Here is a 25,583-nt window from a genome sequence, read left to right on the forward strand (position 1 = left end):
TTTCTGCCAAAATGAGTGAGGCTCTTGATGCCCTCTAGACTTTCCACACCTCCCAACATGGGAGAATTGTGAAACTTTCTGCAAGACTGCCTCCCTGGTCTCCCCATTCTCCTGGTGTCGGTTTTTTGGGGTTTGACACAAGCCCATGAGATGTCCTCTAAAGCCTCTTACGGCCTATCCTATCTCCTCTCCAGCCCACTTTAGTTAGAGTACGTCATTGTGAGGCCACCAGCCCTTTCATCTGAATTCTGTGAATCTCCACCTGGCCTACCTTTGGGTGGAACCTGGACGGTACTGTCACCCTCGTCTAACCTTCTTCCCTACCTCCCTGGCACTGGTTGTTTTCTGTAAAAACAGCAGTGAACAGGTTCGGTTTTGCACTGGCCCTGAGGAAATGGGTCAGGAGTTGTGTGGGCAAGAGGGAAGGATGAGAGCCGTTAGAGAACTGAGAATGAATTTTTTTTCTTTCTAACATTTTTTATATTAGTAATAAATATATTGCAGTGGAAACAAAAAATGAAATGGAAACAAAAAAAATAAAAAACTAATATTTTCTTAAGTACTGCTTTAGCAGCATCTCAGAAGTTTTGATATGTAGACGTTTCATTATCAACCAGTTCAAAATATTTTGTAGTTCCCATTGTATCTTTGAGTCATGTGTGGTTATGGGACATGTTTCTTAATTTCTAAATATATGAGATTTCTCATTCTCTCTTACATTGTGGTCAGAGGACATGTTCTATTCATTTAAGTCTTTTGAAATTTATTGAGAGTTGTTTTGTGGCCCAGTTTTGACTGTGGACCCTCTTCTCACTTTCTCAAGAACACCATCGCTCTGGTGATTCTTCTCTTTTGCCCTGTATCAGTTTTTGCCTCCCTCCCGGCTTGTTGCCATCACCATACAAGCCTGCTATTGTTTCTGACATCTTTTAAAAAACAAATCACAATCCTGTCCTGACTATGTATCTACCTCCAGTCTGCTTCTCTTTTCCTTCCCACCTGTCTGAGCCTGGTTTTCCCTGCAGGTAGAGATTTTCATGCTCTAGTATAGGTAGTTTCCTTGGGAGTGATTCCAGGGACCCCAAATGAGAGATGGGAGGTGAAACAGGGCAGAGGTGGAGGGATAGCTTATCGAGAGCCCCTCCCACATGCATCTCAGAGCACTGTCAAGGAGGAAGTATTGATTCCTGGGTACCTGTACCCACTGGCCAAGGATGCTCTGGAGCCTTAACCCCTTCCCATGTTAGGTAGGGTTGGGTGTGTGAGGTTGCATTGCACACGCTTGTTTTATAGGAGGCACTGCAAACCACCACTGCCTGAGGCCCTGCCGCAGTGACCACAGTAAGGGGCAGTGGGGAAGATGTCAAAGGAGCATAGGAGAAGTCTGGGGATGCATTTTAGCAAGCTGGGAGAGCTGCCTGCTCTCAGCATCTCAAGTTTCTCTCCTCTCGTTACTTTGTGAGTAATCTCCAACCAGCGCTTTACACTCCCCCAGCAGCTCTGGTTCAGGTTTCTGGTGGCTTCCATGTGGCCAAATCTAGGTGACAATTCTTAGTCCTTACTTTAGTTGTCCTCTGAGCAGCTTTGGACATGATAGATCACTCTCTGCTCCTTGAAACAGTTCTTTCTCTCAGCATCGGGATGCTGCTGAGACTGGTTTTCCTTCTGTGCCTCTGGCCAACCCCGTCAGCCCTCCGACCTCTAAAACTGGTGTGCCTACGCTTAGTCCTTGGACTGCTTTCTTTGCTGTTTATACTCACCCTCTTGGTGGTCTCATCTATATCACTGCATTTCAAATACCATCGATCTGCTCTTGGTCCAAAGTATGTCCCTGGCCCTGATCTGCCCCCCTGAACTCCAGACCTGTCAGTCCAGTTGCTCTTCAGCATTTGCATGTCAGAAAAGACCAAGACAGACTTCCTGATGGTCTCCCCGAAACTGGGTCCTTCTGTGTTTCCTGTCCCCGTAAATGGCAACTCCATCTTCATAGGTCTTGAGGATATAAAATGGACTCTTCTTTTTCTTGCATTCTCCATAGGTGCTCTGTCAGTAGATTCTGATGCCTCTACGGTCACCACATAACCACAATCCAGCCCCTTCCCACTGCTTTGGCGGCAGCCAATGTCATCTCACTGATGGATTGCGGGGGCCCCTTAGCTGGTTCTCTGTCTCCGTCTTGCCCCGTCAACACGGTGGCCTGAGAGATCTTATTAAAGCAGTGGTTCTGAACCAGAGCCATTTTGTTCTGTAGAGAACACTTGGCAGCGTCTGAAGACATTCTTAATTGTCACGACTGGTTGTGTGTGCATATGGGTGCATGCATGCTACTAAGGATGCTGTTAAACATCCTGCAATGTAGAGACAGCCCCCCAGGACAAAGAATTATCCAGCTCGTAATGTCAGTAGTGCTGGAGTTGAAAAACCCTGTGTTAAAAACATTAGTAATGCTGCTTTTTTTGCTTAAAACTTACCCAAACAAATCATCTTATCCAGATGTGGAGGTAAAACGAGATCTGTATAAAGCCCTGTGAGGTCCAATGTGATATCCACACACATATACACCCTTCTATACACCTCTCTTATTACTCTGGTCTCTGGCTCCTCCTTTGTGCTCTCAGGCTTACTCCTCTCCAGCCACACTGGTTTGCTGCTGATTCTGGAGCATGTTAGGTTTCCTGCTGCCTCAGGGCCTTGGCACTGGCTGTTTCCTCTGCCTGGAATGTCCTCCTCCTCTCAAGCCCTAACATCCTGAGGCTCAGTGCCTCACCTGCTTCAGGTCTTTAGCCAAGTGACACTTCTTAATGAGGCCTTCCCTGAACATCCTATATAGAAGTACATTTTCCCCTCAGATACCTCCTCCTGTTTTATTTTTCTCCTTATGACTAATATTCCATATAAGTTAAGTTTTCATTTTACTTATCTTACATCCCCCTTTAGAAGATGTGCTCTGTAAGAGCAGAGGTTGTTACCCATATTATTCACTCCTGTATTCCTAGCACTGAGAATAGTCCCCAGTGCATAGCAGGCACTCAACAAAAATGTGATGAATGAATGATGAATGAATAATGTTTTGTAAAGTGTAAGTACATGCATGTGATATTTGTGATTATTATTACACTATGGTGCTACTAAGGGAGGTGGTAGAAACTCTGCCATAAGGTCTTGAAAAAAAAAAATAACACAGATGGGGACAATTGGTTAACTATTTGGGGAAAAAAATAAAGTTAAATCCTCACCTACATTATCCCGCAAAATACATTCCAGATGGATTAAGGAGTTAAGTGTGAAAAATGAAGCCACACAAAAAAATTAGAAGGTATTATAGGGAAATATTTATCTTATGTCTGGTTGGAAAAGGACTAGCTTTACATAAAGCCCCTGGAAATGATCTCAACCAGGGACTGTTACATTGGACCGCGTGAAAATTTAGAGCACTTTCACATGTAAAAATTTATAAACAATAAAAGGCAATCAACAAAGCGAGTAAAGCATTTGCTACAGAGAGCAAGCCTGATGTCTTCAATACATAATAAAGCCACCCCAAGGGCAGCCCCAGTGGCGCAGCGGTTTGGCGTTGCCTGCAGCCCGAGGTGTGATCCTGGAGATCACAGGATCGAGTCCCATGTCGGGCTCCCTGCATGGAACCTGCTTCTCCCTCTGCCGCTCTCTCTCTCTCTCTCTCTCTCTCTCTCTCTCTCTCTCTGTCTATGAATAAATAAATAAAATCTGAAAAAAAAAGCCACTCCAAAATGATAAGAAAAATGGAGAAAGAACAGGAACAGGCTATCGACAAAAGAAGAAATGCAGTTAGCATTCCCCACCTTGGCATTAAACCCCAAATAAAAACAGAATAATCATTTTGGTGTCACAAATTAGCAAACACAAAGGAAATCCTGTTCCTTCTCGCTGCAATATGCAATGAAGGCGGCCACCTCAGCAGTCAACTGGTGTGAGTATGAACTGGGACCGTCTTTCTGGAGGGCAGCCTGACAGTATGTTCCACAAACCTGGAAAATATTCAGTCTCGTTGACTCAGGAATTCCTCCTTTTGGAAGTTATCCTGAGGAAGCATTCAGAGATGCAGACAGTGATTTATGTTCAGCAAATAATACTCATCACAGCATTATTTATGACAGTAAAAAACCAGGAACAACCTAAATGTCTAACAATAGGGAATAGCTAACTACATTATAATGAATCCCATAATGGAATACTATGCAGCCATCCAGAAGGGATTTGTTGTTGTAGTTGTTTAAATATTTTATTTATTCATTGGAGACACACAGAGAGAGGCAGAGACATAGGCAGAGCAAGAAGCAGGCTTCCTGCAGAGAGCCCAATGCAGGACTTGATCCCAGGGCCCAGGGATCACGCCCGGAGCCGAAGGCAGATGCTCAACCACTGAGCCACCCAGGTGCCCCCAAGAAGGGAGTTTTTGAGGGACCCCTCATGGCAAGAGGGAAATGCTCATGATTTGTGTACAAATACTAAACAAATGTCAGCATGTAGTAAGATGCTAAATATTTGTATATGTATTTGTACATGTATACGTCTCTATGCACAGACATGTTCATACACATAGGTGTAATGAAAAAAATGAACCTATCAAAATCTAAGCAGTCTGAGAGATGAGTTTATGGAAGTATTTTTAATTCTTAAAGGTTTTCCTCCAAAAATTCATCATAAATCAACATGTACAGTTAGTTAGCTGCGGATATATCTCAGAAGGGAAAACCCAAGGTCACATATTGCATGGTCTGTGATGGCTTTCTCAAGGCTGTGTGTGTATGCAGGAAAGAACAAGAAGGCTCTCCGGGCTTTCTAGAGTTCACTTGTTGTAGTCCTTGATGATGTAGTCAGGGAGACTCCTTGCCCTCATGGAGCTTGCATTCCAGTGGCACAGACAGTGAGCACATAGAGGATATATAGGTAATAGCATGAGCTAGGAAGAAAATGGAAGCAGGTGAGGGGATAGTGAGAGATTGGGTCTAGGGAGGGTGGAGAAGGCCTCTCAGAGAAAGTGAGATCTGAGTGACAAGAGGCAGCCATCCATGACCTGTCTAGGGCAGTGCCCATCAGGTGGAGGAAACAACGAGTCCAAAGGCCCAGAAAGAGGAACAAGCTGCCAGTGTGGGATGGGGCCAGCATGTCTGCAGCGTGGCAGGGAGAGTGCAACAAGATGCACAGGGATGTTTCTCCTTCTCTTACCTTTAGGGGGTTCTGCTCTCCAAGACCATCTCATGACTCATTTGTTTCCAGAGCACCATTCTGAGCCAGGCTCTGGACCAGGAAGAGAGGCTAGAGGGAGAACTAGAGAGAGAACCTCAGGCACTAACTTCAGGGGGTCTTGGGTGGCTTATTCATGGGGAGATCTAGGAGGGCTTCAGGGAGGAAACATTTGAGCTGGGCCTTGAAAGATAAGTAGGAATGAGTTGGCCATGTTGAAGTGGGTAGAAGGGCATTTCAGGAGAGGGAAGAGCATGAAGCAGGGGGTGGGGTAGGCATACACGTACAGGTCTAACAGGGAATGGCAAAGTGCTGTCGGGCCTGCACTCTGACTCTGCGGGGGTGCGTTGAGTGTATGTGCATGCAGTCTTGGCAGATCAGACCAGAGATGTGGTTTGGAGCCAAGCAGTTTCAAGGGCCTTGACTGTGCCAGGCCAGAGAGGTGAGACTCTCTACTCCTGAGGATCGGTGGTGGCCAGATGCAAGGTAGGCTGGCACCAGACTGTCTGTAGCAGGGTTCTCTGGGATGCTCAGAGAAGTGCATCTTCCCAGCCCATATCCCCGGAGATTCTGATCTGATTTATCAAAGGCAGAATCCAGATATATTGTTCAAATCCCTGGAGTGATTCTCCTGTGCCAGAGTTTGGAGCCCACTGCCGTGGATGAGGAGTTATAGAGTAGTATGAACAGGGAGAGTTAGGACTCGTCCTTCGCCCTGGGAGCCCTCGCTGGTGGTCACCCCTTCTGGCCTCTCGGGGGTGTTGTTTCCTGTTCCTGTATTTGAGCCTGTGGTCGTTACGTCTAACCTGTCTCTGCATTTTGTACGACTAGCCGCTGATACTCAGCACATAGTAGAGTGCACTTGGGCTGGCTGTGCTGGCGAGGGAGGCGGGGCTCTGAAAGTGCAGGGAGGGCCTGTGGCAGAGGTGGCCTGGGTGCACCTGCTTGATTGTGGCTGAGTTACTTCACCTTCTGAGCTTCAGGTTCCTTGTTTGGTAGGTGGAGGGTAATTATCTCTCCTGCTAGTTAAATTAATATATAAAGTAGCTGGTACTTAAGATCTGCCTAAGCCCTGTGTCAGCACTATGTCTGGTTCTTGGTTCTATCCCTGCTGCTGGTAGAGAGTGGGCATCAAAACTGTGTTGAAAGAATCAGTGAGGTGCTCTAATATACTAGCTTCCTTCCTTCGTCATCCTCCTCCCTTGGTGGATGTGATCCTGGTGTTCAGGTGCTGGGGCATTGGGGAATTCAGTTAAAACAGCATAGATCATCTCCTGTGTGTCTGTGGGAAGATGCAGGGATGGATAGGGTCATATCTGTTTGAGGCAAGACCTCTGGGGATCAATAAGGCAGACACAAAAATGCTCTAATTCAGGGTATGCTCGTGAGGGCAGAGACCAACCAAGGCCAAGTCCTGGCATGATGGTGAGCTCAGGAAAGGACCACTGACAGCACCCCAAGTAGAGAGCATGGGAAGGCCGAAAGGACCAGTGGTGGGCAAGGACACAGGTGTCTTGAGGAGTGGGACCTTCAGGGTGCCTGGAGCTCATGCCCTTGTGGTCTGCCTCTCTCTCTCTCTCCCTCTCTAAGATTTTCTGTGCTCTCACGTCAGGCTGTTTCTTTTCCTATATCCTGTTGGGTGGAAAGAGCAGAGCTTTAGAGTCAGGGAGGCCAGGCTGTATGGCTTGGAACAAGTTCTCTTGGAGCATCTTAGGGTCCTCTTACATAACATGGGGACAGTATTATGCTCCTCACGTGACTGGCATTGTGGCTGAAATAAAACTCATAGCAAGCCCAGTGCCTGGCACACAGCAGGTACATAATTAATGCCAGTCCTTATGTCCCTCCTCCCTTCCTGTCCCACCTCTCCTCTGGTTGACAGTCAGCCTTGGGAAGTCCCCAGTGGATTTCCCAGCCAGGCGCATTGGCCCTGCATTCTGCTATCTCTTCAAGATAATAAATACGAACAAAACCGAAATCCATTATTAGCTTCTTCTAGACTGTCTGCATGATTTATGGCTTCAAAGTGTCTCTAGTTAATCTGTCGAAAGGGATTTTAAATTTCATCCGTCTTCCCTGCTGGCAGCCTCCTCTACCTTGAATTCAGCTGTTTGACATGTCTAGTACCGGGGTCCCATTTTAAAAACATTTACAGTGGGCCGGCAGGGAAAAAAAAATCAGAGATGGAGCGGCAAGCAGGAGGCTCAATTTGGCACATCTGCTTTTAATTCTACGCATCTCCAAAAGTGCAAATAACTTGAAAGTTCGCCCAGGGAAGAGGTCCGCTGTGCCCACGAGGGCTGCCTTAGGTGACTTTAAAGGAGAGAGGGATAATTACTGAAAATGAATTGTCACTGAAATAGAACCCTCCCGATCGGCCAGGCTGACCATCTGCTGCTCACATGTGCGGGCAGCTCTTCGCGCCTCCCCCACCCAGGCCTGCAGAGCTCTCAGCGCTGGGGTTTTCTTAACCTCTGCCTCCCAGGCCGCTCAGGTAATTGTTCCAGATTCATGCCAATTGTGGGAGTGGCTGCACAGTTCCAACGCGTGGCTGTGGTCGTGGGACCCGGAGTTAGGGCACTGGCAGATACTGCCCAGAATTCAGTTTAGCAGATGTATGGTAAGGCCCTGTGACCGGCAGGGCCTGGAAAATGTGTGTGTGTGTGTGCGTGTGTGTGTGCATGCCCATATGCACTTGCACATAGCACTCTACAGTTTACAAAGCCCTTGTACACATATCATAGGTGGGAAAGCTGAATTCAGTCCCTGAATACACAAGCCAGTCCCTGTGTGGGGTGCTGGATGTGGAGATGAATCAGCCACAAGCCCCGCCCTCGGACACCTGTGGGAGAGAGGGGGTCTGTACCTCTGAGCGAGCTGAACAAGGGTATCCAGACGGGTTTTACTGGGAGGCGCCACTTAAGCTGGGCCTTTTGGGATTTGTGCATGTGACAGGTATTTGTAAATTGCTATTGTTAGCCAGGCTGTGTTTTCTGACCTGGAAGGTGATCGAAATAGACCAAGTCTGTGCCCTCAGAGAGCAGAAGATCAAAGACATGAGCAAAGAAACAAGATGCTGTTAACACTCGTTGAGTGTCATAAAGATGGACAAACAGGACAGCATGACCCATGAGGCTCCCAGCACATCAGGGAGGGCTTCCTGGATGAGGTGGGATCTTCATGTTGAGACTTGAATGGTGACCAGAAACTGCTGTATGAACCTGGAAGAAAAGAGGCCAGAAAATGCAAAGCTCCTGAGGTGTGTTTGAGGACAAGGCCGTTGTCTTAGTTGGTTCAGGCTGCTAATAGCAAACATATGATGAACATTCTTCTCTCACAGTTCTGGAGGCTGGATGTCCCACATTCAGTGTCTGGTGAGGGTCTGCATCTTGGTTCATAGACAGCTGTCCTCCCACTGTGTCCTCTTATGGAAGAGAACAAGAGAAGCAAGCTTCCTCTTGTTTCTTCTTAGAAGGGCTATTCATGGGGTCCCACGCTCATGGCTTCATATAATCCCTACTACCTCCCAAGGGCCCCATCTCCAAATATACCATCACATTGGGGGTAGGGTTTCAACAGATGAATTTGGGGGTACACAAGCATTCTGCCCATAACAGTGAGTGTACCAGAAGCAGAACAACGAGGGACTGATAAAGAGGTGGGGAACCATCAGACCTGGGAGCTGGGGGCACTGAAGAAGGTTTGGAGCAGAGGTGGAGGTTCCTGGGGGGAGGTGGCAGTGTGCAAAGCCTGTAGCTATTGGGCTGTCAGGGTCAGATGTGGGGGAGGCTGCCTCCTAGGGAAGTTGTGGGTTGTTTATCTGACTTGCCTATGATTGGGTGGATGACCCCACTAGCTGCAGTAATGGGAACTCCAGGATTCGGCCAGGTTCTGGTCAAGACCACCAGGAGTGGAGGAGGCTAGACCCTTGGCACCATGCCCTGCCCCCTTTGCCATTCCCAAGAGCAGCCCCTACTCAGGCTGCAAAGGGATAGTGCATCCATTGTTGTGAGTGGCTGGAGATGGGAGTGCCAGAGATGGGACTCACTGTTTCTCGCTGTCGCTCCAAGGTCACTGAGCCCAGGCATCTGGGAGCCCACCTAGATCTCTTCGAGGGAAAGGTGGCTCCACCTCTGATGGAAGAGGCAGTCACGGGCAGGCAGGTGTGAGCTTTCTAAAGGCAGCATTGTGATCACTTGTGCCCCCTACCTGTCCCCCCCACCCCCACCCCCACCCCCATCCCGTGTGGATCACTAGGCCTAGCCTACAGCCTGCACTTGGCTACTGTTTCTGCACTGATGGACAGATTGATCGGAATAGTGGTTTGGGAATCAGATAGGCCTGGGTTTAAATCCATTTCTTATCTGAGCTTCTCATTTCTTCATCTACAAAATAGAGAAAACATTAGGATTAGATGAGATTTTGCTTATATAGCATCAGACCCAGTTCCTGGCACACAATAGGCACTTACTATATAGGGGCTGCATATCCAGAGGAAAAGTGAGGACTGGGAATGGGAGATCCTCCCTAGGCTAGGGAGAGAGGAACATTAACAGCAGGTGCGCAGTTAATGTTTGTTGAATAAAAACTTGAGTAAATGAAGAATGAATGGATAATATAGCTTACATATTGGGATTTGGTCCAGACCTGGGCCAAGTGATAAATCTATAATTCTGTCATAGTAGAGGATAAAGTCCAAGATTACTGAAGTGGCTCACAAGGTGCGACCTGCCCCAGCTCTGCTCATCTCACTTTCTGGGCTTCTTGGTCCTAGTTCTGAAAACTTAGCAACTCCCAAATACCTGCTGCTGTTACATGTCTCTGGCTGGATGATGATCCGTGCGCTTTTGATGCTCTTCTTGCCCTGTCCTTCTGGCAAGTAATCTTTCAGGATTTAGCTCAACAGTCATCCCCTCTAGGAGGGTTTTCCAACTCCTTTCTGCCCAGAAGCAAGAAAAGAAGCTTAATACCAGGTGTGTATCCAGACCCGAAGCTGCCAGAAGCCGGGCTTGCATTTGTTTTCTCTTTAAAACTGGCCAGCAAGAAGATGGTCCTTCAGTGGGTCTCTGGGTTACCAGCATACCAACAGGCCAGTGATTGGAACCGTCCCTCCCCCTGTTTGATTTTCATTTCCCTGATGACTACAAATTTAGAGCATTTTTGCATCTGCTCGTGTGTATTGGCAAATGCATATCTTCTTTCAAGCCGTGAATACTCAAATCTTTTGTCCATTTTCAGTTGCATTGTCTATCCTTCTGTTATTGAATCGTAAGAGTTCTTTATATATTCCAGATACAAGTCTTGTTAGATATACGTATGGGGAATATTTTTTCCTATTTGTTGTCTTCCCTTTTCATTTCCTAAAAGGTGTTTTTCAAGAACAGAGGTTCTTAACTTTGAAGCAGTCCAGTTTATCAACTTTTTCTTTTATATTTCTTGCTTTTTATGTTCTTCTTTTTTTTAAGATTTTATTTATTTATTCATGAGAGAGACACAGAGAGACAGAGACCTAGGCAGAGGGAGAAGCAGGCTTCCTGCGGGGAGCCTGATGTGAGACTCAATCCCAGGACCCCGGATCACAGCCTGAATCAAAGACAGATGCTCAAGCACTGAGCCACCCAGGTGCCCTGCTCTTTATGTTCTAAGAAACCTTTGCCTGGGGATCCCTGGGTGGCACAGCGGTTTAGCGCCTGCCTTTGGCCCAGGGTGCGATCCTGAAGATCCAGGATCGAGTCCCACATCGGGCTCCCGGTGCATGGAGCCTGCTTCTCCCTCCCTCTGCCTGTGTCTCTGCCTCTCTCTCTCTCTCTCTGTGACTATCATAAATAAATAAAAATTAAAAAAAAAACCTTTACCTGTGCCAAGTTATGCCCTCTCTTAGAAGTTTTATGGCTTTAACCTTAAGTTTAGATTGATAATGCACTGAGTTGATTTGGGGGTATGTTGTGAGATCAGAGTCAGGGTTGTCTTTTCCATACAGTTATTCAGCTTTTCCAGAAACATTTGCTGAAAAGACTTCTTTCTCATTGGTTTGTCTTGGCAATATTCATAGTAGTGTGGGTTTATCTGTAGGCTTTCCATTTGTTCCATTGATCTATATGCTGTTCTTATACCACCACCACCACCACCACACTGTCTTGATTACTGTAGTTTTATTTAAAAAAAAAAAACCTTGAAATTAGATAGTCCAAATCCTCTGACTTTGTCTTCATTTTTAATATTTTTGACTATTCTAGATCCTCAGTATTTTCACATGTATTTTAGAATCAGCTTATCAAATTTTGCCAAAAAGGCTGCTGGAATTTTTATTGAAATGGCATTAAATGTATAGTCAGTTTGGATAGAATTGAGATCTTAACAATGTTGGCTCTTCCATCCATGAACATAGTATCTCTCCTCCCATTTATTTAGGTCTTTTCTTTCTGTCAATGGTATTTAATAATTTTCAGTGTAAAGGGTCTTACACAACTTTCACTTTGTTCCTAAGCATTTTATGTTTTTTGATGTTGTTATGTTATTGTGTTCTAAGAAACTTTTTCCTATCCCAAGTCATGCTCTCTTGTTTTATGGTTTTAGCTATAAATGGATTATTCCTGTAAATTCCATTTTTGCTTAATTTTTTCTAGTATATAGAAGTATAATTTATATGTTGACCTTGTATCCTGTGACATAGCTAAATTAATTTATTCTAAGTTTTTCTGGAGGTATTATGCTGAGTGAAATAAGTCAATCGGAGAAGGACAAACATTATATGGTCTCATTCATTTGGGGAATATAAATAATAGTGAAAGAGAATAGAGGGGAAGGGAGAAGAAATGGGTAGGAAATATCAGAAAGGGAGACAGAACATGGAAGACTCCTAACTCTGGGAAACGAACTAGGGGTGGTGGAAGGGGAGGAGGACGGGGGGTGGGGGTGACTGGGTGGCAGGCACTGAGAAGGGCACTTGACGGGATGAGCACTGGGTGTTATTCTGTATGTTGGCAAATTGAACACCAATAAAAATAAACTTATTAAATAAATAAATAAGTTTTTGATTTTGGAGATTGTTTAGGACTTTCCATATAAACAGTCGTGTCATCTGGGAATAAAGAGTTGTGCTTTTTCTTTTCTTATTTTCATGCCTCGCCTAATTGCACCACCTAGGACCTCTAATAATATGTTGAATAGATGTGGTGAATATGGACATCCTTACTTTGTTCCTGATTTAGGGGAAAGCATTGCCATAAAGCATGATGTTAGCTATAGTTTATCACTGGTTTTCCTTTATTGAAGAAACTCTTTTCTATTCCTAGTATGCTGAGAGTTTCTTATCATGAATAGGTATTGCTTTTTTTTGTACCTGTTGAGCTGATCATATGGTTCTTCTTTATCCTTTAGATTTAGTGAATTATGTTGATTGATCTGGAACCTTGCATTCTGAGGACCTTACTTGGTCGTGATGATCTATTCTTTTTGTACATTGCTAGTTTTGATTTGCTAATTTTTTAAAAGAATAGATAACCAATTTGATACACTTTAATCATAAATATGAAATTTTAGAGAAAAGAATAAGGAGTTATTTATAAACCATAAAAAGTTCTAAAAGGTGGGTAAAATAATAAATACACTAAGAACTCTCATACACAGCCTTATCACAGTTATGTGTTAATTGCTAGGGATAAACTCAAGCCAGTGGGTTTCTTGAGAAATTAACAAAAGAACCTCTTACAAAAACAGTAAGAGTTGACAAAAACAGAAAATGGTATAAAAGAATGATTTTAAAAATGTATATTAGTTTCCTGAGGCTGCTGTAGCAAATTACCACAAACTTGGTTGCTTAAAAACAACATTTCTTCTCTTACCATCCTGGAAGAGTCTGGCATCAAGGTGCTGGCTCTGGAGGCTCAAGGGTAGAATCTGTTCTTTGCCACAGATTTGTGGTGGCTGTTGGCATTCCTTGATCTGTAGTTGGACCACTCTTAGTCTCTGCCTCAGTGGGTACATTGTCTCCTTTCTGTCTATTGTCTTACATAAGGATGCTTCTCATTGGCTTTAGGGCCCACCAGGATAATCCAGGAAGATCTCCCCATCTTAAGACCCTTCACTTCATTTCATCTGCAAAGACCTTGTTTCCAAGTGTGGTCACCTTTACACATTCCAGGAATTTGATGTGGACTTATCTTTTCAGGGGCCACCTTTCAACCTAATATGCAGTATAACTTTAAGATTTCCTGTATGAAACAATGATTTTGATTCCTGATAATGAAATAAGCTGAATAAATACTAAATAAGACTAAATCAACTATGATCCTTGATTTTGACCAAGGAATACTTTTAAAAATGCTACTCGGAACACAAAATTTCTAACTCAAACTAAAACCATCTCCTCCAACACAAATTGTCATCTTTATAAATGGTTAAAATAAACAAGTTTTGGGTAACTGTTTGGGTAATTTGGGAATATAGCCATTTGGCGAAGTAATTTGTGGCTAATTGGCTTTTGATGAATTGGTCATTTGACACGTTGATTTTTGGCCAACTGGCTCTTGGAGAATTGATGTTCGTCAAGTTGGACTGCCTCCCACATGGGCCTGGGGCTTGATGTCTGGGGCCAGGCTGTGAGGCCCACATGGGCGCCTGGCAGGCTGAGTGCTTGGTCCAGGATCCAAAGATCATCTTAGATCAGGAGGGGAGAATCCCAGAAGACCTGGCCATCCCCCAGCCTTGGCCACCACTCCATCCTGAGACCTTGCTCCAGGCGATTTGGGAGCTACAAATAATAACAGAATGAGAGTGACCTTTTATTGACTGTGTGCTGGGCCCTGAGCTGAGCATCTATGGGCATTTTAACCTGCCAGCAAGCCTCTGCAACAAGTGTGATTGTCTGCATTTTACAGATAAGGGAAGGGAGGCTCAGAGAGCTTAGGTTACCTGGCCATGACCACAGTGGCAGATGAGTGGCAAAGTGACGATTCCAGACCAGGTAGGTTGTCTCTAAAGCCCATGCTATGAACTGCTTGGTCAGAATGGATCAGATGTAGTAGTCCATGTCTTTAAGCAGTTGCCAGCACAGTCAGCTCATTCAGAAAGAATTTCCGTGGGCCGTTGCAGCCTGCCAGTGAAGCCCTTTCCTGTTTCTCTAGATGAGGAAACTGAGACCTGGATAAGGTGTGAGATCTGTGGAAGGTCGCCCAGCTGATGAGCATCAGAGCTGGAACTGGAACCAGGCAAGGTCTCAGTCCTCCTGTCTTGGCCACCTCCACCTCCAGCCTGGCTCCTGGGTTTCTCTGCTCTTTTGTGTCCTTTGTGTTGTCTCTGAAAGTGGGACAGACCCCAGAGGCCCCCCCGCCTTCCATCCCCCAGCCCTCCTTGTTTATGTCCGTGTTAATGGGCCTTTGCAGGCTGGTCCAGCTGCCGGGTGTGAGCCAGCAAGCCACCTGGAGCTGCGTCTGCCACAGAATGTTTACGGTGCTCGGAGCCGAAACGAAACAACATCCATCTTGTTGACTGCTCCCAAACACTGCACTCATTCATGGCCAGCCTGCTGACAGGGTCCCCGTGCTTGGCAGTGAGCTGCCACAGCTCACCCGGCAAAACCTGGCAGCAAGCAGGGTGAGGAGGAAGCAAGCGGACTTTGGGGAACTCATGCTCTGAGCCCAGGCCCTCTGCCCACTTTCTGTCCACTCTCTTCTGAGCCAGATGCATGCGTTAAGATGGTACACCATGATGTCAGGCTTGGCCTGAAGAAACAATGCCAGGTCACTGAGCTGGCATCAGAAGCACGGGTCAGTGCTCGCCATAGGCTTCCGGGGAGGCCCGGGGAGACCATCTATGGAACTGTGAGGTGCCCATGGCCGAGGTCAGCAGCCCGACAGCCCGACATCCTGGAGGGACCCAGGGCTTGACCCCAGGCAGAATTTCCGCATGGTCCTCATTAGTTCCCAGATTTCATTTCTTTCTCTCTCCAGCAGGGTTAATGATGACCTCTGTCCTGCAGAGCCAATGGGAGAATCTTTGAGATATGCTTATAAACCAAATTGTTCCTATAAATATCTCATCTCTTCCAGGCTCCTGGGGAGAGTATTACCCCGTTCGGCTGCCTTTAAGAGGCAGAAGGGAGGCTCGTTGGAGTAGTGCCTCTTGGGGACTCTAGAAAACTGCGTCTGTTCCTGATGTGGCCATTGTCAGGGTCTGGTGCAGTGAGGGAGGCTTGGGTCCTGTCCAAGACCAGCTCCTCCTCTGGGTCATGAGGCCTTTTGACAGGAGACTCAGTATGGCTCGCTGAGCCTCGGTAGAACATGTATAGTTAGAGGCACCTCCAGTGCATTTCCCTTATTTTATTTTATTTTACTTTATTTTATTTTAGATTTTATTTATTTATTCATGAGAGACGCACACAGAGGGAGGCAGAGACACAGGCAGAGGGAGCCTGATGCGGGACTCAATCCTGGGACTCCAAGATCATGCTCTGGGCCAAAGGCAGGTGCTCAACCACTGAGCCACCCAGGCGTCCCAACTTCCCTTTTATTTTATAGGAAAGGAAGCTGAGACCCAGGGGATGGGAGGTGCTCAAGATATACTGTGAGTCTTCAGGGAAGCCTAGGATGCCAGGCCCTGCTTCCCTGCCCAGGAGGCTTTTCCTCAGACTCTTGACCTGAAGTGTAAGAAAGGGGGTTGGCTTTGAACACGGGGCCACTGGACTGAAGTACACAGACCTCATCGATGGTCTACACTGAATGCGAACCTGCCTCCTTCCCCAGGGAGGTGAAATGTGGCCTCGTGGGCAGGCCTCCTGCAGCCCCAGCAGCCACGGGCGTGCGGGGTCCTGGAACGTGGCTGTCCCTCATCAGCTGCATTCTCTAGAAACTCTTCCTTGCAGCCCCTGAAATCAGGACCGGCAGCCCAGCGCAGAGCAGGGGTTGGGCCAGGGCTACATGCACACACACCTTTGCCACCTCATGCAGGCTGGCTCCTGGTGGGAATGGAGACCCTGCTGGGTGCTGCTTCCCGATCCCTCAAACACGCTGTGGAAATGTTCATGATGTTTCCATCCCCCACCTCTCCGGGGGAATCCGTGGGGTTGAGCTAGTAAAGCTGGAATGGCTGGAGTAGGGTCTGCCAACTGGTCGGCCCACCCCTGCCAGGGCTGCATCTTAGAGAAAAGCCTTCTTGTCTCTCTTGTCTTTCTAGATCTGTCTCTGCTGGCAGCGCAGTTCATGAGTTACTCAAGTCATGGATGGATGTGTTCTCTTGTGTATTTGCTCTTCAGACTTTCCACCTGAGTCATGCTACAGAGTGCAAGGGGGGCTCTGACGGGGACACAGGGCTGGGGGCTGGTGCACGGGGGAGGTGGTGAGGACACGCATGGTGGAGAGGGCAGCAAGGGCACTCAGGGACAAGGAATAGGGTGAGTCTTTGAGCAGCTGGGCACAGCCATGGCAGAGAGGGTGGTGGGAACCAGCAGGAGCGAGGCTGGAGCAAACAGAAGGTGCAAGATACTGTTTCCCTGGCTTAGAGAGTCAGACGCTATCTAGGGGGTTGTGGGGAGCTGTGGAGGCTTAGGAGGGGGGTGAAGCTGGTCAGACTTTCCCCACTTTGGAAAGATCACCTGGAGTGGAGGGATTGCGTTCAGGAAGGAGGGGAGACTGTCATCCAGGTGAAGAATGTTAGTGGTTTGAACTGAGGCAAAGATGGGGAGTGGGGGGAATTGAAAGTGTTTAACTGCAGGAATGGGGGCCAAGAGAGAGGAGAGAGCTCAGTTAGGGAACGCTGTAGGAGAAGGGGAAAGTTTGGGGTGGGGGATGAAAAGCATGGGGAGGTAAGCTCAGTGTCAAGGTCGCAAGCCCCCTCCCACCCCACCCCTCACCCCCGGGCCTCTGCTGATCAGCCAGTGCTGGGGACTGCACCTGCCCCCCACCCCCCACCTGCATCTCCTGGGGCTTCCCTGGGGACCCCCATGGGAATCATGTGTCTGCCTTCTAGTGGGTCCTTCTGGGCTCAGGGCTGTGTGTCACTGAGTCCAGAAACAGACCCTGGGATTCAAAGACATCAAGTTGGTCCTGGGTGTGTCTCAGCACCACAGAGTCAGACACACTTGGCCCATGGCTCTCCCATCCTCACCTCAACTGTGTGACCATGGAGGAGACCTCTGTTCTCCATCTGAGATCTGAGGGCTTGGCTGGGGGCAATGGTTCACATCAGCGCTTCCTTTGGCTAATGGGGCCCTTTTTGTCCTGCCTCCTTTACTCCCCTAAAATGAAATTCATAGATACTGCAACCCACCTGCACCCTGACTTTTTAAAATTCCATATAATGTTTCAATCGTATTATAGAAAAGAAATGAAGGGCACCTGGGTGGCTCAGTTGCTGCAGCGTCTACCTTTAGCTCAGGTCATGACCCCGGGATCCTGGGACTGAGCCTCACATCTGTTTCCTGCTCAGTGACAGGAGGGGTCTGCTTCTCCCTGCCACTCCCCCCACCCACTTGTGTGCTCACACTTTCTCGCTCTCTCAAATAAGTAAGTAAATCTTTAAAAAAAAAAAAAAAAAAACCCCGAAATGAAACGAAAGGGAAGTAACTCGTAACTCATGTGTATCTCCCTGTTGAGCCAAGGCAGGACTGTGCCAGGAAGTGGGATGAAGTCGCCAGTTGCCTGCACCTGTGTGCGGCACCCCAAGCCTGCCAGCCACAGACACACACATCACAAGCTAAGTGACCGAGGTGACGTGATTTTTTGAAAGGGTGAACAACTAACTATTGGTCAAGTTCCCAACAAAACACAGTACAATCCTTCCTCAATTTACAGGGTAGTTCCATTCCTGGAATTCAGTGTATATTAAAACCATGAAAAAAGTTGTTTATACATAAAATGGGGCTATGTTCTAGGCATAGATAACCAGATTGCTCATTTACAAGCATTTTGAATATCTGGAAAGATGACCAAAAGTTAATGGAGGGCTGACCCTCCCTATGGGCCATCTCTGGCTCCTCCCCACTAAATGACAGTGGTTCCCAGTCATTGTGACCACTAGAAATTCCCCCAGTGATATTCAGTGTGCGCCCCCCCCCCCCCCCCCCGCAGGGTGGAACCTCCACCCTGGAGAGTCCCTATTACAGTCATGCCTCCTGTGCCTGGTGGGTGAGAGTGCAGACTGGGACACTGGCTGTAATTGCTCGGGGAGGGCAGAGGAGGAGAGCAGAAACCCTGGGGACAAGGCCAGTCAGGGAGAGCTTCTTGGAGGAGATGCCCTGGGAACTGTGTGATTTCAGATCTGGGGTCCCAGGGTGGGGGATTTTTCAGAAGTCAAAGCAACTTCTGTGACTTCTTAAGTAGGCTTCACCAGCTTTTCTGGCCATACTGTGAAACAAACCATCGTTTCCCCAGAGTCTAAAACTGAGCTTCCCTGAGGGATGAGGAGAGGTCCCCTCTGTCTGTTCCATGCTGTATCCCAAGATGCACCATTTCTGGGAGGTGGAGGTGCCTTCCTGCGGAAAGGTGGTATTTTCTTGACCAGAACAACTGAGACCCGAGGTGTCCTGAGATGAAGGAAGGGGATTTTAAGGTGTTGGTGTCTCTCATCCTACCCCAACCCCCAACCCGGCTGCCTGGAGCTAACCATTTCTTCCCATTGTTATATCTTCCCTCTTGTTTCATATACTTTTGAGCAGTTAGGGGGGAAAAACAATTGGAGTATAGGAATTAATTAGCTTGAAAAGGGAAGGAGTTTTTTAAAAAAAGCCAAACATGAAATAATAAATGTATGCCTGACATAAACATTTATGGTCCTGTATTTACTGAAAAAAAGACAGATGGAATATGTTTGTCTTTGAGAAGTTTTTATAGATTCAACAGCCATTTCCTCTGGATTTCTTGTCATCCCATTACTCTCGGGCTGTTTGGGGCTTGGATAGAAACAAATAGGTTTTGGTGATCATCACTGTTGCTCCCCGATGATTTGGGGCAGGCAGGGGCTTGTGTGGGCTCAGAGCACTCTAGGTAGTGGCAGGACTTTTGATCAGAGACGCATGGGATTTTACAACCTGAGAACCAGAGACTCTCCTTATGGCTCCTCTGTTATGTCACTGAGAATCTTAGAACCCCAGCTACTGAATTGCTTATTAGCTTTGGAAAAATGGATCATCGCAGGAGGAGAGAATCGGGGAATCTTAGAATCCCAGATGCTTGGGAATGCCTCATTTTAATTTTTGGAATATTGATGGCTCAGCATGAGGAAATGTAGAAACTGAGAATTTTAAGAGAGATCAGAGTTTGTTAGACTTTCCCCCACCCCAGACACTTACATGTGCTAAGTAAATGCCCACAGTGCTTTCCCTCACTTCTGTGCTGCAACCTCCCCACTCAGCCTGGAATCTTCTGTCACTCCTGGGGGCAGGGGTGGGGTGGGATACCAACAGTCATTTGCAGGGGGTGTGGGTGCAGCTCTTCAGCCTTGCCCAAGAAGGAGGTGGGAGGAAGAGGAGGAGGAGCAGGGCAGGCCCGAAGGCTGTGAGACAGCACAGGGAAGGCAGAGGCCCCTGCAAGACTCCCCACAACCAGGGGAAGCCCTGAGTCCTGAGGACGTGCTGGGTGGTGCAGCTCTCCTGTCAGCTGCCTTCCCTCCTGTGAACGTGCCTGTGCCCTGTAGGGCTGACTTCTTCTGGAAGCCATTAACAGGACAGGTACCCAGGGGTCCCCTGGACGCGCCTACACGCCCCTTGCTGTGGAAGTGCTGGTGGTGGGCTGGTTGGGAAGAGGACCTGTTCACAGACCAGTCCGCTGGAGGGTGGCCTGTGTTGCATTAGGGACAGCAGATTAGCCCACCTCTGTCTTTGCTCTAGACTCACAAGGATGAATTTGGGCACAGTTGGTTTTTTTATTATTATTAAAACAATAGGAAATATTTAGAAATGTGTAACACAGAGGTTTTTTTTAATTATTTAAAATTTTCCATAAGGTAAAATTTACATTATGTATGAGTATGAACGGTTCTGTAAATTTTGACAAGTGAATAGTCAGTACATCAGAAGTGCAGACGCCATTACTATCAGCAGTTGGGACAGTTTTCTCACCCTGCAAAAGAATGATAAGTTTAGAAAACATTCCTATAATGAAGTCATAGCTCTCCCTGCATCTACTCTGTTCATTCTAAGGTCTTTTTTTAAACACAAAACTCAGACATGGTCCCACAGCGTAGGTCAGGTCTGGTTGCTCCTGCCCTCCCCAATCTAGTGGCTTCCTGCTGCATTGGTATAAAACCTAGATCCTCACCAGGACCCCCCAAGACCCTCCCAGTCAGGTCCCACTTCCTCATCACCTGCCTCTTTCCCTCTCCTCTGTGGGCTCCAGCTATACCTGGACGTCCTGTGATCCTACCCTGGAGAACACTCCTACCTCAGGGCCTTTGTGCTTACTGCTCTCTCTGTGTGAGTGCCTTCCTCCTGGTTCCACCTGGCTCCTGCGACCCCTCAGACCTGTCCTGACCGTGCCCGTCTCTCTGCACTTTCTAGCTCCTTACCCTTATTGTAATTCACAACATTTATCTCTGCCTGATACTATAGTATATGTTTGCGTGTTTACTTTTGAAATTGTCTTCTCTCTTAACAGAATGTAAACATCGTGAGAGTAGAAACCTATCTTTCTTATTCATCCCTGCATTCCTGGTGACTGGTACTGGACCACTGCATTTCTGGTGCCTAGTGCCTCGTCCTGACACATAGTAGGCATTCAGTGTACATACCTTGAGGGGATGAATAAATAAATAACATTTGATATACATTTTACATTTGATATTAAATTTTCTATTTTTTTAATGATTCAGGTTATTTTAATGTATATGAAATTTTGAATCCTATTCTTTTCATTCTACATAATTCTTTTTTTAAAAAAGATATTATTTATTTATTCATGAGAGAGATGGAGAGAGGCAAAGACATAGGCAGAGGGAGAAGTAGGGTCCATATGGGGAGCCTGATGCGGGACTTGATCCCAGGACCCCAGGATCACAACCTCAGCCAAAGGCAGACATTCAACCACTGAGCCATCCAAGTGTCCCTCTCTATGATTAATATTAATATTTTCCCTTCTAACTAAAACCTTTAGTAAATCCAGTAAAACCCCTGATATAAGGTGCCTCATAATGAGGCAAATTCATGGGCAGCCCCTGTTGCTCAGTGGTTTGGCGCTGCCCTTAGCCCAGGGCGTGATCCTGGAGACCCAGGATCGAGTCCCATGTCAGACTCCCTGCATGGAGCCTGCTTCTCTCTCTGCCTGTGTCTCTGCCCGCCCTGCTCTCATGAATGAATAAATAAAATCTTTTTTAAAAATGAGGCAAATTCATATAAAACATTGTTGGCCCTGGCCTCTGCCCTCTGTCCAGCCTCTTCACAAATAGAGCAGTGGGACTACTTGTTTTTCTGGGGCTTGCAGGGCATGCTGGCCTTAGGAACTATTTGCCCCATAACCATATGAGACGTTCTCAGTTCTTTTTGTGGTAACAGGCTGTTTCCAACATATCTAATAAATAAAGACTTATTTTCTCCACACATTAACGGGAAAAACCACCAAAAGTATAATTTTTACATTATGTTATAACACAATTCTTCACTTTTAAGTAATTAGAGTTTTGGGGCCACACTGTTGTATTAGGGTAGGGTTTTACTGTATCATGTTTAATGGATACAATTGCTGAGGAACCTTATTTACCATAGTTTACCTAATAATTCTTCTATTACTAGATATATAGCCTGTCTCCTACTCTTTTCTGTTACAATTGACCCTGAACTGGTAAATGAAGAGATTTGTTTTAACAAGAATACCCAGAGTGGTGAGAGTGCAGAGGAGTAGTTGCTTTTCTATACTCCTGATGGTGTAAATTGATATATTCCTTTTGGAGAGCAGTTTGAACTGCAGGTAGCAAAATTCTTAGAATTTTGCATGTCCTTTGACTCAGCAGTCCCATGTCTAGGAATTTATTTTAAGGCTATAAGTATGGATAGACATAAAGACAGATCTATAAGGGCATTCATTACATGATGGTTTCTACTTTTAAACTTTTCTAAACAATCTTAATCCCAAATCTGGAGGAGAGGTTAACTAAAGTATGTATAATCATATAATGGAATACTGTACAGTCATTGAAATTATTTATTGGAAAGGGCTTTTTACATATAGTTATTCCAGACCTTCCTTCTAGATAAAATATAAAAACTAACTGTTTGAAGACATCAAAGGACTACTAAGACTTCCAGGGCTTGAAAAACCAACATTGTAAAGAGACAAGAAGTGCACTGATGTGGATCTGACACTCTGTGCTACTTCTTCCTTTCAGGTATTTTCCAGTTTGCAAATGCTGTAGAACCAAGAGTCAGGGAGCTAAAGAGCTTTCTACAGCCTTACTTTGTTGAAGAGACAAGAACTTAAGTTTAGAGTTCCCAAGATAGGAAGCTCTAGAAGAGCCAAGATTCCATGGAGACAGGAAGTGGCGAAGTGCAAGTCTAACATTCAGTATGTTGCTTTGACTTTCAAAATATTTGTTGCTGCTTAAGTGGCACAGGCTAAGTGGCTGAGAGATCAACAGAGTATAGCAGTTGAGAGGTTGAGAAGTTAGGAAGAGCTTTCAATAGCCTCAAATTCTAGGAAGGCAAAACTGAAGTTTAGTGTCAAAAGAAGAGGAGGAGCCCTTGGATCCCAGGCTTTTAGTTGGCTCCTCTGGGGTGTAGCATCCTAGGAGAAAGGATAAACAAGAAACAGGGCAACTTTTACAAAGCCTTAAACCCAGCTTTGAAATAGCTAAAGTCTAAACTGGATAAAGATGATCTGGCCCTCTTTTAACTACCTATAAGAAGCAAAAGAAAATTCTCTCTTAGAATGGTAACATCATCTGGGGCCTGTACAAACTTCATGCACAACATTGGGAATTTATTCAAAAATTACGAGGGATACAAGAAGGCAGGACCAGGAGGGGAAAAAGTCATGATAAAAACAGACTCACAGGTGATCCACATTTTGGAGTTATCAGACACAAGATTTAAAATAACTGTGATGAATATATTCAAGAAAATAGATTACCAAGTGGAGAATTCCAACAGATATCTGAAAGCTATAAAAAATTAGTGAAATGGAAATTTCAAAACTAAATGATAAAATAAATTTAAGAACTCAAAAGGTAGATTTCATAATTAAATACAGCTTAGGAGAAGATTAGTGAATCAGAAAATAGGTTAGACAATATCTAGGCTGAAGCATGAGTTAAAGAAAGATGGACATTACAGAAAAGAGCGTAAGAGATTTATAGAACATGTTGAAAAGGCCTAACATACATTGTTTCCCGAGAAATACAAAGGGGAGATAATGGACAGAAGTCATGTCTGAAGTGATAATGGCCAGCAGTTTTCCAAAATTGACAGAAAAACATTAAGCCACATATTTAAGAAGCCCTATGAACCTCAAGCAGAATAAATACAAAGAAAATCACACCTAGGCATATCCTAGTCATAGTCAAACTGCTGAGAACTAAACATACAGAGACACCTTTAAATGGGAGTGATGGGGATCCCTGGGTGGCGCAGTGGTTTGGTGCCTGCCTTTGGCCCAGGGCGCGATCCTGGAGACCCGGGATCGAATCCCACGTCAGGCTCCCAGTGCATGGAGCCTGCTTCTCCCTCTGCCTGTGTCGCTGCCTCTCTCTCTCTCTCTCTGTGTGACTGTCATAAATAAATTAATAAATAAATAAATAAATAAATAAATAAATAAATGGGAGTGATGGGGACGCCTGCGTGGCTCAGTGGCTGAGCATCTGCCTTTGGCTCAGGGCATGATCCTGGAGTCCTGGGATCGAGTCCCACATCTGGCTTCCTGCATGGAGCCTGCTTCTCCCTTTGCTTATGTCTCTGCCTCTCTCTCTCTCTCTGTGTCATTAATAAATAAAATCTTTTTAAAAAATAATAAAATGGGAGTTATGGGGGCAATGTAGTATCTTGAAAGACAGAGATGACTTTTCAGTAGCAATGCTGAAATCCAGAAGACAGTGTAATGAATCTAATGTACTGAAAGATGGTGACTGCCAACCTAGAATTCTATACCCAGTAAAAATATCCCTCAGAAGTCAAGGTGAAAAAAATAACATTTTCAGACAAGCAAAAGTTAAAGAATTCCTTGCTAGAGACTTACAATTTTTCTTTTATTTATTCATGAAAGACCCAGAGAGAGAGAGAGAGAGAGAGGCAGAGACACAGGCAGAGGGAGAAGCAGGCCCCATACAGGAAGCTTGATGCGGGACTCAATCCCGGAACTCCAGGACCATGCCCTGGGCCGACGGTACGTGCTAAACTGCTGAGTCACACAGGGTTCCCCACAACTTACAATTTTTTAAACATCTTCATGAAAAAGGAAAATGACTCCCATTTGGAAGCAGGAGGAAGAGAAAAAATTGGAATACATAGACACTATATGAAACATTGATAACATCTAACGAGGTTTAAAAATATATGTAGAATTAAAATAACAAGAATAACCCAGAGAGAGAGAAACAGAGGAGAACATGTGTGCATGTGTAAAAAGTCCTAAGGTTCTTACACTTTTCTGGAGGTAGTAATTATACTAATCTGTATTAGACTGCAATAAGTCAACAAAGGATGCTATAATTGCTGGAATAACCACTAATAATAAAAGATAATGTGTGTTTAGCCAGCTAATAGAGATAGAAAAGGTATGATAAAAAATACTTGATTAATCTGAAAGAAAGGAGAGAAAAATAATATAGAATAGGAAGGACAAATAAAACATAAATAGTAAGACTGTATATTTAAAGCCAAATATAAGTTACATTAAATGTAAATGATAGGGGGCAGCCCAGGTGGCTCAGCGGTTTAGCGCTGCCTTCAGTCCAGGGTGTGATCCTGGAGACCCAGGATCAAGTCCCATGTCAGGCTCCCTGCATTGTAGCCTGCTTCTCCCTCTGCCTGTGTCTGTGCCCCCCACCCCCCGTCTGTCTCTCATGAATAAATAAATAAAATCTTTTTAAAAAATGCAAATGGTATAAATGGACTAAATACTCAAAAACAAAGATTGTCAGAGTAGATAAGAATTCTTCTCTTGAAGAATATTGTATTAATAAGGATGCTTTTGGTTGTAAGTAACAGGAAACTCATCTGGGGTAGGCTTAAAACACTATACAAACTTCACTCTTCATACAAAAGGTCCTTGGTGCCAACAATGCTCTGACTTAGCATCTCTTGGCTTATTGCCACTGTCTTCCAGCCAGCTTCCCTTGGGATGACAAGATGGTTTCCACTAGCTGTCAAGGCATCATGCCTCCTCATTTGTATGTAGAAGAGGAGAGACTGCTTTTTCCCCAGTCATCAAACAGAAGTTCTG

General features: G+C 45.7%; 1 protein-coding gene across 1 annotated transcript in view; it reads left to right on the plus strand.

Annotated features, from left to right (window-relative positions):
* GLIS1 (GLIS family zinc finger 1) overlaps window positions 1–25,583 on the plus strand; it is a 222,646-nt gene that overhangs the window by 103,847 nt on the left and 93,216 nt on the right. The gene's annotated exons all lie outside the window — the stretch shown is intronic.

Source organism: Canis lupus, chromosome 5, assembly GCF_011100685.1.
Source record: "Canis lupus familiaris isolate Mischka breed German Shepherd chromosome 5, alternate assembly UU_Cfam_GSD_1.0, whole genome shotgun sequence".
NCBI lineage: Eukaryota > Metazoa > Chordata > Mammalia > Carnivora > Canidae > Canis > Canis lupus.